This window comes from Mustela nivalis, assembly GCF_964662115.1.
Source record: "Mustela nivalis genome assembly, chromosome: 17".
In the NCBI taxonomy this organism is placed as follows: domain Eukaryota; kingdom Metazoa; phylum Chordata; class Mammalia; order Carnivora; family Mustelidae; genus Mustela; species Mustela nivalis.
Window position 1 is genome coordinate 14,325,613 of NC_139036.1, and position 14,537 is coordinate 14,340,149.

At 59.5% G+C, this 14,537-nt stretch overlaps 1 protein-coding gene and 1 long non-coding RNA gene across 2 annotated transcripts in view; one reads left to right on the forward strand and one right to left on the reverse strand.

Moving 5' to 3' along the window:
* Nucleotides 1-876: 876 nt before the first annotated feature.
* Nucleotides 877-14,537, forward strand: part of RAI1 (retinoic acid induced 1) — a 117,418-nt gene continuing 103,757 nt past the window's right edge. Inside the window, exon 1 of the mRNA XM_082706858.1 lies at nt 877-1,332. The gene's annotated coding sequence lies outside the window, so the exon portion shown is untranslated. The remainder of the gene's footprint in view (nt 1,333-14,537) is intronic.
* Nucleotides 9,526-12,307, reverse strand: LOC309852106. The gene is made up of 2 exons (XR_014305077.1): nt 12,186-12,307; nt 9,526-9,843 (listed from the first exon to the last, which is right to left on the reverse strand). It is a non-coding gene; the product is annotated as an uncharacterized lncRNA (long non-coding RNA).

Here is a 14,537-nt window from a genome sequence, read left to right on the forward strand (position 1 = left end):
ACCAGGCCCTCTGTAGCATTGAAGACAGAGGTCTTCCCTTAAGGCTCTGCATTCGGTGCACCCACCGTTGGTCACCTGGTTGTTTACCCACCAAGCTCTCCCCTATCTCAGGGCCTCTGCACTTCGCACTTTCTCTTCCCTCTGCCGGGAATGCTCTTCCCCAGACTCTACAAAGAGCAGGCTTCCTTCCTGTTGTTCAGTTCTCTGCTCAGATAGGCCCCCTTCTCTCACTTCCAGCTTAATAGCCCCTACCCGACACTTCACCTGCTAATTTGCCTCCTAGAAATCATAACTCCCTGAAATACCTTCTTCGTGTACGTAAGCATTCGTTTGCTGTCTGTCAGTCCGCAACAGGATGTCAGCTCCATGACAGCAGAGACCACATGTCTCTGTTCATTCCCTAGCGTCCAGCAAGGTGCCGGGAACCCAGTATGTGGAGAGATTTCTGTCCAGCCTATTAAGTTCAGAAATTGAAAAAACGTTTCCCAATCCGAAAAGACGAGGTCACAGGGACGGCCGATAGTGGAGGGAATGCGGGAGCCTGGCCTAGCAACCAGGCCAGAGACTGGAAGCATCTGAGGGCAGGGTGCCAGTCCAAATCCTCTGCCCGAGGTTCCAGCCCCCACCCGGCCCCCAGTCCCACCGCGTCCCCTGGCCCGGGACGGGCCGTGCGAGTCTGGGAGGGCTCCACCTGGATCCCACGCAAGGCGCACTCCCCCACCCCTAGGACGCTAGGGAGGACGAGCGAGCCTGGGAGGGGGGGTAGGCGGGGGGAGATGTGGGGGGACGCGCAGTGGGGCGCGCGGACCGCCAGGGGGTGCTGTCGGGGCGCGCACGGCCCACCTGGCGCCCGGGGCCTCGAGCGAGCGCAGCCAGGCCGCCCGGGAACTTTTTTCCTCCCGCTCTCGCTCTCCTTCTCCCCCCGCGCGTCGCCCGCCCGCCCGCCCGCCCGTTCGCTCTTCCTGTGCGGAGGGGATCGCATTTCCCCGCGGCACCCGCGGACACCAGGCAGGCCCGGCCGGGTGCGCGGCCAGGGCCCGCTCCCCGCGCCGCCGGCTCCCCGCGCCCCCGGGCGCCGCCCCCGCCGCGGCTGGGCTCGGAGAGTCGAGTCGGAGAGCGAGGCGGCTGCAAGGGCGAGAGGCAAGCGGAGCAGGCCGCCCTGCCAGCCGCCCGAGCGCCGGCGCGAGGAGGGGGCGCCGCGGCCCACCCTCCTTCCTGCCTGGCCGCGGGCCGGCCGGGCCGCCGCGCCCTGACCCCCATGGCCGCCCGGGCCTGCGGGCCGCGAAGTCGCAGCGCCAGACCCAGGGCCCCCGAGTGAGCGCGGGCGCCGAGGTGAGCACCGAGCGCTGGGGCGCGGGGGCCGCTGCCAGGGCAGGGGCGGCGCGAGGCGTCGGGATCCGAGGCAGGGTGAGAAATGGAGGCGGGCTCGGGGGCCGAGCGCGCCGCGGGCCGGGATGTGGGGATCCGCGAGGTCACGGCTTTGTGTGGTGTGGGGGTGCGCGAGGTCACCGGATGGCCGTCTGGAGGCGGTTCGCGGCGTGGGGGCGCGAGCGGCGAGGGTCCGTGTGCCCGGGGCTGTGCGTGCGCGGTGGCCCGGAGTGCCGCCGCGCGGGGCGTGGGGACGCGGGGGGCACTCGCCCGGCGCCGGGGCGGGAGGGGAGCTTTGTGAGTGCGCCCTGGATGGGGGGCGGGGAGCCGACTTGTGCGAGGGGGACCGGGGCCTGGCGTGCGGCGCCGCGCGGGAGGCAAGGCGCCGGGGGGGCGGTGAGGGCCGGGCGTGGGGAGACGGGGCGCGCGGGGCTCCTTGCGGTGCCCCCCACGCGGGCCGCAGTGCCCGGGCCTGTGCACAGGCCCCGCGCGCGACCCGGCAGGAAGCGGCCCCGGAGGCCCGGGGAGCTCCGACGCGGCCAGGCCTCGGGCGCACGGGCCCTTCGGGGGTGACGTCACGGTCGGGGGCACCGGACACGCGAGACCCGAGTCCCCGGACCGCGGCGAGCCGGCCAGCTCCCTGGCCTCCGTGCCTGGGAGACAGGGGGCCCGGGAGGAGGGCTCGGGGACCGGGCGCCAGGCGGCGTCGCCGAGCGCGGCGGGGGCGACGGGGTGTCAGGACGCGGGGGTGACATTTGGAGGCTCGGTCGCGCCGGGGGCCTCGGAGGAGGGGCGGAGGGGAAGCGAAACATCAGCCAGGCCCGAGGCCGCTGCGGCCCCAGCTTCCTGGGACGCCCGTTTTCCCAGCCTGCCGTTGCCCTTCTTGGGGCTCTTAGTCCTCCTCAAATCCACGCCGAGGGCGGGAGTGCCGACCCGAGCCGTGCCTTCTTGGGAGCCCGCGACCGGGAGGCGGGGGGGGGGGGGGGGGGCGCTGGGATTTCGGCTCGGAGCGGACAAAACCGAGTGTAACAATGCGCTATTGGGGGGCTGGGGGAGGGGAGGCAGCGCGCCTGCATGGCGGACCCGGGCCCTGAGCTTCCCCGCTCGCAGCACTCCCTCCCGCAGCGCCTTTCCCATGCTTTCAGCAGGCTGATTCAAGGACCCACGCGGGACCCGCACGGCTCCCTCCCACCCAAAGTGCCGCCCCCCCCAACCCCCTCCCGCTTCATTTCTCTTCCAACGCAGCGGTGTGTGGAGGATTCAAGGGCATTACATCTGGTTGCAATCCGGTTTCAGGCCGCTGCCGGGCTGTTAAAACCTCGCGCTGACGTCAGAGCAGGGGAATTACTTCTTTTTATTTTATCTTTTTTTAGTTGTCTGCTGCCCTGGGAGGGGAGGCGGGGGTGGAGGCGCCAGCGCCGTGGGAGCCCCAGGCTGGGGGCTCTGCTTCTCTTCCTCCACCCTAGGCAGACCTTGCTCTGCCTAGGTCAGGCTCACCCAGTGTGGGGGCAGCCCTCGCTGTGGACTCCGTGGAGGCCCCTCCCGACTGACCACACAGCTGTGTTTCCAGAGGCTTCCTTGGGATGTGGTTCTGGGGATCTGGAAGCTGGAAAGGAATCTTGTGCCCCCCCCCTCCCGACAGCAGAGGGGGTATGTGGGACCCCAGGAGCATCCCTAGGAGCTTTGGGTGACCCACAGGAGTGAGCACAGACCTTCTGGGCTGGGCTGGGAGAGGCTCCATCACAGTTCTCAAGGCAAAAAGCCTTGGAAGGAAGCCGAGGTATCAAGACGGCCCAGGCCCCAGAAGCCAACTCTAGAGTGGGCTAAATAGGACATTTTCCAAGAGTCAGGGACCCCTCTGGCTTCTTCCTAAATGGAGGAAACTCACCCACTGGGCAAAACCATCTCTCTTCCACTGGACCAAGAGTCCCTTGCAGGTGCCCTCCCCCAGCATTTTCCTTTTAGACCCCAAGTCTAGAACGGTGGCTTTCAAACTCTGCCAGAAACTTGATTCAAGGATACATTATAAAATGTATAAGAAATACATTTTAGATCACAATTCTCTTCACCACCACTATATAAAACTGAAACAAAAGTTTAGTGAAATAGCTCTTTCCTCTACTTTACGGCTGAGCGGATACTTTCTGTTCTAGCCTATTTGAATTTTTTTTTTTTTTAAATGCTGGTTGCAGCCCACTGAATTGATTTCATAATCCACTAATGGGTCATACCCAGAGTTTGAAAAAACAGTCCTACAAAATGAATCTGGCTTCTATTCATTCCACAAACATTACTTGAGGCTCTGACAAGTTCTCTCTTTTTTAATCACTCAAGTAATACTCGGATTCATTCTTATTGTGAAAAACGCAAATAACCCAGAAGTATAGAGAGTGAAAGTGTCCTCCGCACCCCTCCCACAAGTAACCCCAGTTAAGAGTTTGAATGTGTCCTCCTAGACAGTTCTGCTGTTCCCTTGCATGAATATGTATGTATCCTATATGCCGAAAGTTAGTTTTCTTTTACCCCAGATGAGAATACCTCTTGGGCTCTTTAAGTTCCTGGCTCCTTTCCATTGTCTTGGGGAGGCTGTAAGGTGAGGTGCCCCAAGGCAAGGCTCAGGGTTGACTCCTGGCTCTGCCACATACCAAATGAGTTCCCTCTCTGTGTCTGCATCTGCGACTCCTGTCTGCCCAGTGGGGATGATGCGGGTACTGGCCCCATAGGACTCTAGTGAAGGTGGAATGAGTTATTCTGTGTAAACACACAAAGCTTAGAACAGTACTTGTCCCACCAAATGCTGGTTGGCACTATCACCATTATCAGTGCTTGTTTATTTCCGCCACAGTCCGTGCATGCATTGTGTTGCTTTTACTTAATTTATTTGGGAGAGTGCGTGTAAGCAGGGGAAGGGGGAGAGAGAGAAGAAGAAATAATCTTCAGACAGATTCGCCGTGGAGCGCAGAGCCCAGTGCAGGGCTCTATCCCACAACCCTGAGATCATGACCTGAGCTGAAATCAAGAGTCGGTTGCTCAACCAACTGAGCCAGCCAGGCACCCCATCTTCTTCCTTTTAATGGCCACCTGTGGCTGTGAGGTGGATGCCCACCCCCCACTTTCAAATGTATGGCTCCACAGGGAGGGATGGGGGGAGCAGTGGACACTGGGCAGGGTTTCTGTGGGAGAGGTACCTGGGCTCACTGACCCCAAGGGAACAGGTATTTTCCAAGGACCCACCATTTCTGACCTCCCGTGCTTGGTGCACCCGCCTCCAGGAAGGTCACAGCCCAGTGGGTGACTGAGACCCAGAAAATACCCAGGGGAACCCACATTGTTATGAGAGTCGAGCCAGGTTTCAGGGGGGGAAGAAAACAGGTCCCCCTGTGAAGGGCCCACGTGTTATGGGGATGATAAGGGCCAGGGTGTAGGGCAGCGTCTTTGGGAAGACTTGTCCATGCAGAGGGAGACCATGTAGAATTCCCTTCCGAGACGGGCCCAACAGATCACTTGAGCTTCAGGATTCCGTCTCGACTGAAGTTGGGAGCTTTAGGGAGGCAGGGGCTTCGTGGAAGAGGGGGCTTGGAAAGCAGGTGCTTCGGCACGGGTAAGTGAGAACAACAGGCGGGATCCTGGTGGAGGGAGCACACCAGCAAGTGTTTGGAGGCTGGAACGGACGTGGCGCGTGTCCCGTGGCCAAGAGGGGAGGAGCCAGCTTGGAGAGAATGATGACGGGAGAGGCCAGGCTGTTGCTGGGGCCTCCTGGGGCCTCCCTGCCTCCGTCCCACCCCCTCCCAGTGTGGGCCACACTCCCAGAGTGATCTTTCTCAACCGCAGCAGATACTTCCAGGGGTCCTGCTGCCCTCTGAGTGCAGGTCTAGCCCATGGTCCTTCCCCCGTGCCGGGGGCCCCTTCTGGTGTCCTCCGCCTGCTCTGCCCCATTCAACCCCCTTCCATCCCCTCCAGCCACAGCACAGCCTTCTTCCCGGGATTCATCCTTGCCTCTGCACATGTGCCTGGGCTGCGGCTTCCACCTAGATGCCCTTCACCTTCCTCCCTGCCTCCCAAGACCAAAACAGACGCGTCCTGTCTCCTCCTCCTCTGACCTGTGAGGCGGACTGAGTCATCTCCCTTTGTCTATACCCGCAGCCTAGCGTTTATCCTGGCATTATCCGGAATTCTGTCAGTGTCTGTCCTCCCCACAGGGCTGAAGCATCCAGGCCCAAGAACACACCTCCCTCCTCTCCTGGCCCCAGTGCCAAGGGCGAGGCCTGGAACACGGGAGACACTTGGAAATGCTTCCTGGCAGGAAGGGCTAGGTGCGGTGGGCCGAGTGAGAGTCCCGGCACTGTTTCTGTGCGCCCAGAGATCCTGCCGGCAGGCGCCTGCTGGCGCTTTGCTGATTCTCAGGGCCCTGGTCAGAGGATTCTGTTTTGCCAGACTTCTGAGAGAAGAGTGAGGCCAGAGAGGGGCCCAAAACCCCCAGGCTGCTCCCTGAGGGGGCCCAAGGAGAAACTGGCTCGGCCTGTTTCCCTGGGGATTGAGGAGACTGTGTGAGGCAGAGCTGTGCCCTGTGCCTGGGTAGGTCACTGGGGATCCAAGACTGGAATTTGACACGGGTGGGGGGGTGGCGGGGGACAGCGAGGGTGAGTGCCAGGGGCTGAAGGCAAAGACTGGGGCTCTGCTGGCAAAGGAGAGATTTTGTTCTGCTGGTTCTTGAACCCTAGCAAACCATGCTCCTGAGGGAGGGAGGAAACCTCCTCCAGAAGGGAGGGAGGAAAGAGGGAAAGGGAGGTGAGGCAGGAGAAGAAAAGGTGGGGGGAGAGAGAAGCGGGGAGGGAGGAGGGAAGGAGATGCTCTTATTGCTAAATAGTATGTGGAGACTCAGAAAAGGAAATACCCAGGAGTACTAGGGCTCTGACGCTGAATGTTCCTTCCTTCCCTCAGCAGACTCCCTCTCGGGTTTTTGCCCTCAGCCTCGTGCTCACCCTGTGACCCAGAGACCAGCCAGCCTGTGGTCTGACCTTCCAGGCCCTCCAAGTCCAAGGACCAGGGGGGGCAGTGGATATCCACTTTCTCTACAAAGTGATCGGCCTCAAGGGAGCAGGCATCCCGGACACCATGGAGGGCCAGGAGCAAGTCCTGGGAGGGGAAACAGAGTCAGCAGACCAGGGAGTGGGCACTGGGGGCCATCCGTTAGGAATTGTGGGGACATCTCCCCTCTGCCCTTAGGCCTCCGTCTCAGCTGTAAATTGGGGGAGTCACCATCTTGGGGCTTAGAAAGTAGAGGACTGAGTAGAGCGAGCCGAACGAACAGGGACAGGCCCCAGGCTGGGGGGTCTTGAGGAGGCACCTGCCCCTGTTTCCTCGAGTTCCCCCTTGGAGACTATGCACCCGGCCACACGGTGGGGGAGCAGAAGCACGGGTGGGTCGGGATTTGGGGAGAGGTTGAGTTCCTGCCGCTGCCCCAGGCTGGTCACCTCCCTCTCGTGCCGGTGGTGGGAGCGCTGGTTTCTGCAGGCGTTAAGTGTGAGGCCAGTGTCGGGCTGTTTTGGGATTGGGGAATGAGGAGTTCCGCACTTGGGGTTAGGCCAGCCTGGGCACAGTCCAGCTACAGACTGCCCTCTCCGAGGCCCCGTACCCCGACCTGTCCAGTAGGCATCGTCCGCAGCCCCTCCGGATCGCACGCAGCAGACGGGGCTCTTCCTCTTCCTGTTCCCAGACTCAGCACGTGGAAAAGATGGCAGCTTTGTGCCTCTAAACCTTCCTGGCCGGCACATGGGCCAAAACCAAGTTTCTTTTCCGGCTCCGGTTGAGACGATGGGTTGAGCAGGCCTTTGTTACACAGCGGGGCAGGTGAGAAGGAGAGTTTCCTGGCGAGAGCTTCTGTTTCCAAAGTGGCTCTGTCCCAGTGTCGTGGGTGGGCCCGGAGAAAGCCTCCAGCAGCTGGGGACTTCGGCGGCTCTGTGCCCGGGTAACCACGCGCTCACCCGTTCGCTCACTCATTCCTGAATCACATATGGAGGCCCCGTGGCTCCCCCAGGGCGCTGGGAACACAGCCACGGCATCTCTGCTTCGGCCTCGTGGCGGAGCACGGGGATCTGGAGCTTAGCCGCCCGGGTTCAGATCCCAGCTCTGCCCCCTGCTAACCTGGACGAGGTCCTGATTTCCTTGGCTCAGTTGCCTCACCTGTAAGATGGAGAAGGTGACAGCACCTTCCTCATAGGACTGTTGGGAGAGTTCATGAGTTAATGCTCATAAAAGACTTACAACAGCACTGGTACATAGACGGTGCTAGAGAATGGTTCCTCCTGTTTTTGCTTCGTGCCCTGAAGAATGGCACAGAAGGGCTCTGTGCTGGCGGAAGTGTGTCCCAGCCAGGGCTTTCCTGGGAGGAATGACAAGGGAAGGGAAGGGAGTGGCGGGCAGCCTTCCCAGCCCCTTCGAGACAGGCCAACTTCTTGAATCAGCGCTTGCCACCTCCGGGCCTTGTTGGACCCTTCCCTGGTGACCCGGAGCTCTTTCTGTCAGGAGAGCTCAGCGGTGAGGCCTCACGGTAGGGAGGCCCTGCTAGAGCCTTCTTCACTGGGAAAGGCCGGCTGCAGACTAGGAAAGAGTTCAGGATCACGCAGCGTTCGCTGACCAAGGCATCCCCAGGCACCACAGGCCGCCAGACCATGTCCGGGTGTCCTCTAGCAGCTCCCTCCAGCCATCTGAGCCTCGATTTCCTCCCTGACCAAGAAACGAAAATCACAGCACCCCCCTTCATAGTTTTGTTTTAAAGAGGAGTTTTAAAACAGATTGTACTTCTAGAGCACTGAGCTGCACTTGGTAACTCGCAGAGTGGTGAATCAGTGTCCCGTTTGTAATAATAAAACGTCTCAGAAAATGTAAATTGAAAACCACCTGACAGAATCTTCTTGGGCGGGGGTGGGGGCATCCACAAGCCCCGCAGGACAAAGAATTGTGACAACAGTGACTGGAGAGACTTCTGGATGCCCAGAGAAGTTCAGCTGGCATAGCAAAGTCACACAGTAATCCAGCGCCCTGGCGAAGGGGAAGCCAGAACAAGGCCTCGGTCTGGTGCTCTTGATGCTTTGAGACTTACTCGTCCAGTGATAGTTACGGGCAGTCAGCCTAATACACAGCTGAGGTCACGTGGGCCTGTCTTCTGGAAGCTTCTGGTCTGATAGGGCAAATTAAATCTGTACAAGATGATGATGATAAGAGGTAAAGAGAAAATAAAACTCACCTGTTTTCTCTGGGGGAAGGAGGAGGGGTCCTGCATTCATTCCTTTTGGGAGGGCACTGTGCCAGGCTTTAGGGTAGTGCTACTTCATTGGGGGCAAGTCTGACCCTCCAGAGTCATGCGGGCCATGTGCAGAAACATTTTTGGTTGTCTCAACTGGGGAGGTGCTGGCCTCCAGTGCGTAGAAGCTCAGACGTGATGAACATCCTGGGGTGCACGGGATAGGCCCCACAACACATTATCTGGCCCAAGATGTCAGCGGCGCCAAAGGAGGTTGACCCCCTGCCCCGGAGAGTTGGTACTGGCCAAGCAGATGCCACCCCTGTCCTTTTGAAGCTTCTACCTTGGGAGATGGGCAGCCGTTAAAGACGTGATTGCATAGATGTGGGGTTAATCGTCCTGTTGCAAGCTAAGAAGGTAAAGTGCAGGAAGGAGAGACCTTGGGGAGGGCACAGCCCAGGCAGTAGCTCAGACGCAGAAGACTAGGGTGTGTGGAGGCAAGGGCAGATGCCTGGTGTGTGTCTGGCAAGACAGCAGAAAATGATCCAACTTTGGTGGCCTCCAGAGGCAGGGAGAAGATAAAGGCCCACAGGAGCTGTCATCAGCCGGGTTTCAGGGAACCATAGCTCCCTGAGTGCGGGACCTTGGGGGCCTGAGGGGACCTGCCCAGGCCTAGTGGGGGGCTTGGAGTGCTGTCCTTCCCTGGGGCCCCAGCCTCCACCCTTTCTCTCCTTTGCATCCCTCTGATAGGTGGGAGAGAAGCAGGAAAAAGGAAAGAGAGAGAAGAGGAAGAACATATTTTCATTTCAAACACAGTAGGGGTGGGGGAGGTAGGAAGGAATCTGGTTTAGGATACCTTTGAGACAAGCACAGAAAATCCCCACCGTGGCCCGAAATAGCACTAAAAACAGATGTTTTGGCAAATCAGACTTAATTGAGTGTTTCTCTTTTCTTGAGTCCAGCAGGATGTGGATGGGAGCTGGCTTTGTTCCCTTAGGGTGACATTGTCCCCTGGGGCCCTCGCCCTGGCTAATTAAGCAGAGAGGCCCTGGTCTCCTGGGCAGGACAGGAGCCTGGGGAGCTCAATCTGGAAGCCCTTGGCCTTAGCCTGAGTGTTCCGGAGGGCCAGAGATGGTGACTGGGGGGACGACCAGCAGCAGGGCCACATGGGTGAGAGCAGCAGTGGGAGACGTCTGGTTCCTCTAAGAAATGGATGCCTGTCTCTCTGGCTGCTGAAAGGAATCACAGAGAAAAGCCATCCTTTAACAAGTGCCTGCTATTTTCATGGGCATTGGGTGGTCTGTCCTCTCTAAGCCTTATCAACTGCCCTATACAGATTGTCAAGGAAGCTGAAGCCCAGAGAGGCTAAGTGACCTGTTGGACATCACACAGCAACCAAGTGGCAGTGCTGAGAGGATACGGCATCCCCTGGCTCTGCCCACTCCTTGCTCCTCTTCTCATTGAGGTCATTCATCGAGTCGACTGAGAACCACTGCTGTGAAATGATACTGCAGCCCTGGTAGGAAGTTTTTTGGGCTTAGAGTCAGGCAGACATGAGCTTGAATCCTGTCAGGGGCAGTTTGTCTCTGTGGCTTTCTCTCATGGAGCCTCCTGCAATATGTGGGCATAATCATGCCTTTATCCTGAGTTGCCGTAAGGGTTAAACTCTGCATGGAGGGGACAGGAAGGGGAAGAGGGAGGCCCAGGGAGGTTAGGACCTGCCCTGGGCCACCCAGCGTGGCAGGGTACAATAAAAGAGCCCTGGGTGGAGGGAACCGGGAGAGATTGTTAGATCGGGTGCAGTATCAGTATTGGGTTTCTTTATTTGAACGGGGAGAGAGGGCAGCCCCCACTCTGCAGGTAGAGAAGGTGGTGTGGAATGCGGGTGTTTATTTTTCTTTGCCTGTGAAAGCCCTGTTTCAGCTCAGGCCAATGAAGCTTCCCAAGACACTGCGGAGGGTGCCCAAGGCTGTACACTCTGGGGTGCCCACCATGCAGAGAGGGATCTGCTCAGGTGCCTGCCCAGGGTCGGCACTGAGAGGGCACCTACCACGTAAGGTTCCCAGTGCAGCCTGTAAGCCCTCATCCCAGAGCCTGGGATACGCAGGAACCCCCAGAGAGAGTGAGGGGTGGGGGAGGGCCATAAAAGCAGGGTGTCCCTCTGCCTTCTCCAATTCAGCCCTCCTGGCCCCATTCATCTCCTTATCTCATGGCAGCCCAGGGGCTGCTGGGAAGTCAGGGGCTGCCTTCCTGATTGACGAACAAAACAAGCCTTGCTCACAAAAGGAGAGGGGAGGTTGGCTGGGCCTCTTGGGCTCCCCTCCCCCTGCCCCAGCCCCTGGCTGCAGGCATCTTTCCTGTTCCACCAGCTGACACCCTACATTCTGAGAGGCAGCCAGGGGTCTGCAAAACTGTTATGGGCCGGGCTGCCCTAGCTGGGTGCCCTGGCACTGGGGAGGTGGATTCGAGGAACGTTGGGATAGCTATGAGACAGGGCATGCTGGAATGGCTGCCTCCTCCTTCCCTTCAGCTGGCTGGGAGGGCAGCTTGGAGAGGAAGCCAGGCCGGCAGGTAGCAGAGAAAGACATCGGATCCAGGGGGAGCAGCAGAGAAAGCAAACAAATAGGGCTTTGTGTGGCTGCAGATTGGCGTCTCAGAAGGGAAGCCAGGCCTGTGGTAGTGGGAAGGAGGAGGGACTGGAGGCCAGGCCATTGCTCTGGGCCAGAGATAGGCGGCTGGACCAGCCCAGGCTAGGCGGCCAGGGAGCAGGGAGTGCCACTGTGTGTGGACAGGCATCCAGAGTCACAGCCTGGCTGAGTCCCAGCTCTGCCACTTCACTCCTTAACAGATCTGGGCTTGTTTGCCCACAAAACCTGGGCAGAGTCACTCTCACGCAGGACTTGGAAAACTAAGTCATCTGTCCTGACTGGCCTGGCCCAGTCAGTGTGAGTGCCCATCCTACTCCTGTCCCCATTGTTGCTGGGAGAACACAGGGTAAGGGGATCAGGGTCTCCTGAGGTAGTTGTCCCCTTAGCTGGGTCTCCAGGGAGGGCAGGGATGGCTGCTCAGAGCCATGGGCGCTCTGAGGACCTTGATGGCAGCTGTACCGAGGGGAAACAGGTTTTCGCTGTTCCATAACAGACGCTTGGGGTGTAGGTGGGTAGAGGCTGGCATCCCAGGCCCCCAGGCCTGGGGAACGAAATGCTGCCCTGCCTGCTTCCCGAGGGTGGAGGCGCAGCAGGCTGGGGGAAGGGACAGAGCCCGGAAGGCAGAGACGCTGAGGGGGCGTTTGGTGGGGGTGGCGCGGGGGGTGGGGAGCGGGGAACGGGTGTCAAATTCAGGATCCTAGCTCGGGTAGCCCCTGCTCGGTCAGCCTCTGGGGCCAGGGCGGGCATCGGGCCTCGGGCCTCGGGGGAAAGGCTTAGGTAGGAGCTGTCAGGCCAGACACACTGGCAGCTCGATTATCGCCTCCGGGGCCATTTCCTCTCCTCTCCTCAACCTCGAGAGGGGGCGGCGAGAGGGCAAACGCCCGCGCTTCCTGCCCTCCCCTCCGCACCCCTCCCGCGGCGCCCACCATCTTGGCCGCGTCGGGGCCTCCTCCGCGGCGTCCGGCCTGACAAGCCCCGTCCGGCGGGCCGGCAACGCCGGGAGGGGTCGGGAGCCTCTCGGCTCGGAGGCCGCGCGGGGGGGCGGGGCGGGGCGGGGCGGCCGGCTCCCGTCGCCAGGGCAGCGCCCCGTCCCGGCGTGCTCCGCGGGGCCGCTGGGCGGGGCTGACGAGGCCCCGCCCCCTCGCCGAGTCGGTGTCTTTCCGGGAACCCAGAGCTGTGGGCAGTGACTTCTAATCGAGCTTAGCTCTGCGACTGGATCCTGTGCGACTCAACTTCTGGACGGGCTCTGTGAGCAGAGCCCCGCAACCCCCACATCATGGGCAGCAGGAAGCGCCTCCTGGGGCCCAGGCTCCTGGAGAGGCTGCGGCCCCTACTCCCTAAGCAGGGAAGTCGCTGAAAGTAGGGCCTGGCCTCCAGGCCACGCTGTCCCGACGCAGCAGGCTCGGGCCCTCCAACTCTCCCATGGGCCAGCCGGGCCTACCTCCCTACTAAGGGCAAGAAAGAGGAGGGGCCAGGAAGGCACCACTGACACACACCACGTCGTCCAAGCCTGGACGCTGCCACCCAGACGGCCTCCCTCCAGCCCAGGAGCACGGGCCTCCCCTAGTTGGCAGCCATTGGGGCTGTCTGGCCAGGAGACACATTCTTCCCTCCCGAGCCTGGGCACCCCGCCTGCCCTGGGGGCAGCCCCTTCCGGAGCTTTGCTGCCAACCCAGCCGTTCCTCCACTCCTCCTTCGTTCTAGTGCCTTAAGTCCCCGACCTGGTCACTCCAGGGCCGCCTTCTGACCCCCAGTCTTTTCAGAGGCACCGACTCAGATCCTCTGTCCCCCAGCCCCCCCCCCCCCACACACACACCTGGATTGGGCAGGAAGCAAAATTGAATGCCAGCCTTTAGGTCTTGGAAGAGAGGCTGTGTGCCTGTTGAGCAACTGCCCCTTGGCCTTTCTCAAGCCTCAGGCGATGCACACTGGAATGGAGTTAGTGAGGAGGGGCTTTCAGATGCAGCAGGAGGCACTCAGGCTTGGTATCAGAGAACTTGCCCGTCCTAAGCATTTTGTTTTTAATGAAATTATCATGTTACTATGTTGAATTTAGAAAGATCTAAATATACAGTTAAATAAGTAAAAAGCCTGTGTTTCCATCTCTACCCCTACATAACCACTGTCAGCATACTTTTTTCTAGACAGATGATAAAGAATTTATGATAAGAAAATGTAAAATATGGGACCATTCTATGTATTTGGTTTTGTAAGGCACTTGGTGGGGTTTTTTTCTCACTATAAAAGGAGGACAGGCTTATTATAGACTTTTGGAAAATATGACAAGTTAAAAGGAAAACAATTCACCCATACTCCCAGTCTCCAAAGGCAGCCACATCTGACTTCGCCCCCTGTTCACGGGTTTTTTTGTTGTTGTTGTTTAAGCATGCCATCATTCCTCCTGTGTGTACCATTTGATATCCTGCTTTTCCCACTTAATGTTGTGTAACACTCTCCTTTCTCCCCGCATCTGTGGGAGTCTTGAGAGAACCGGAACCACATTCTTCTGAAATATTCAGAAAACACCCGGACTGGATGATCCCTTCCAGACTTTGTTCAGCCTCTCTCCACGGGCAGACAGACCCTCAGAGAAGCCCTTCGTCATTGCCACTTACCTCTGATAAAAGCAGCGGGAGCCAGGGGGGTCCTGCTAGCTGGGGGCAGAGGAGGCCACCTAGCCTGCTCAGGGACACTGAAGACTCCTGCCCCCCGCTGAGATGCAGGTCCCAGCAGCAAGGGGCTTTAATTGGCCCCAGCTGCCTGAGGCTACAGTGAGGGCTCCGACCTCAGCCTCATTCCAGCCTCCTTTTCCTGAGCTGTGCTCAGACCCAAAGACCCTTTGTTGGTCCTGGGATGCACCTTCTGTTGCCTCTGTCTGTCCTAGGAGCCATTTTTGCTGCCCTAGGCTCCTCCGCCTCTCCCTCGGGGCATGCAGGGCTGGCATCAGGCACAACCTCCCTAGGTCCAGCTGCCCCTCAGGCCCGGCTGCAAGCTGTCCTTGCCCTACTCACCCCCGCTGCCTGGCCTCCTCTTCTTCCCCATTCCCTAACAGTTCAGTTTTAACACTTCCAAGTCCTGTGTGAAACAGGCCTTGGAAAATCACAGTTGCCAGGGATGGATTGGCATTTAAAAGGCATCCAAGGCTTGGGGGGAAAAAGCTGAAAAGACAAGAGAATGCAGGGCCCTGTCTCCGAGCAGCAGCTGGATTTAGTGGATGGAAAATCACAGAATGCCCCTTTCCCTGGGAATAACACCCCTGGCAGAAGGGCAGCGGGTGG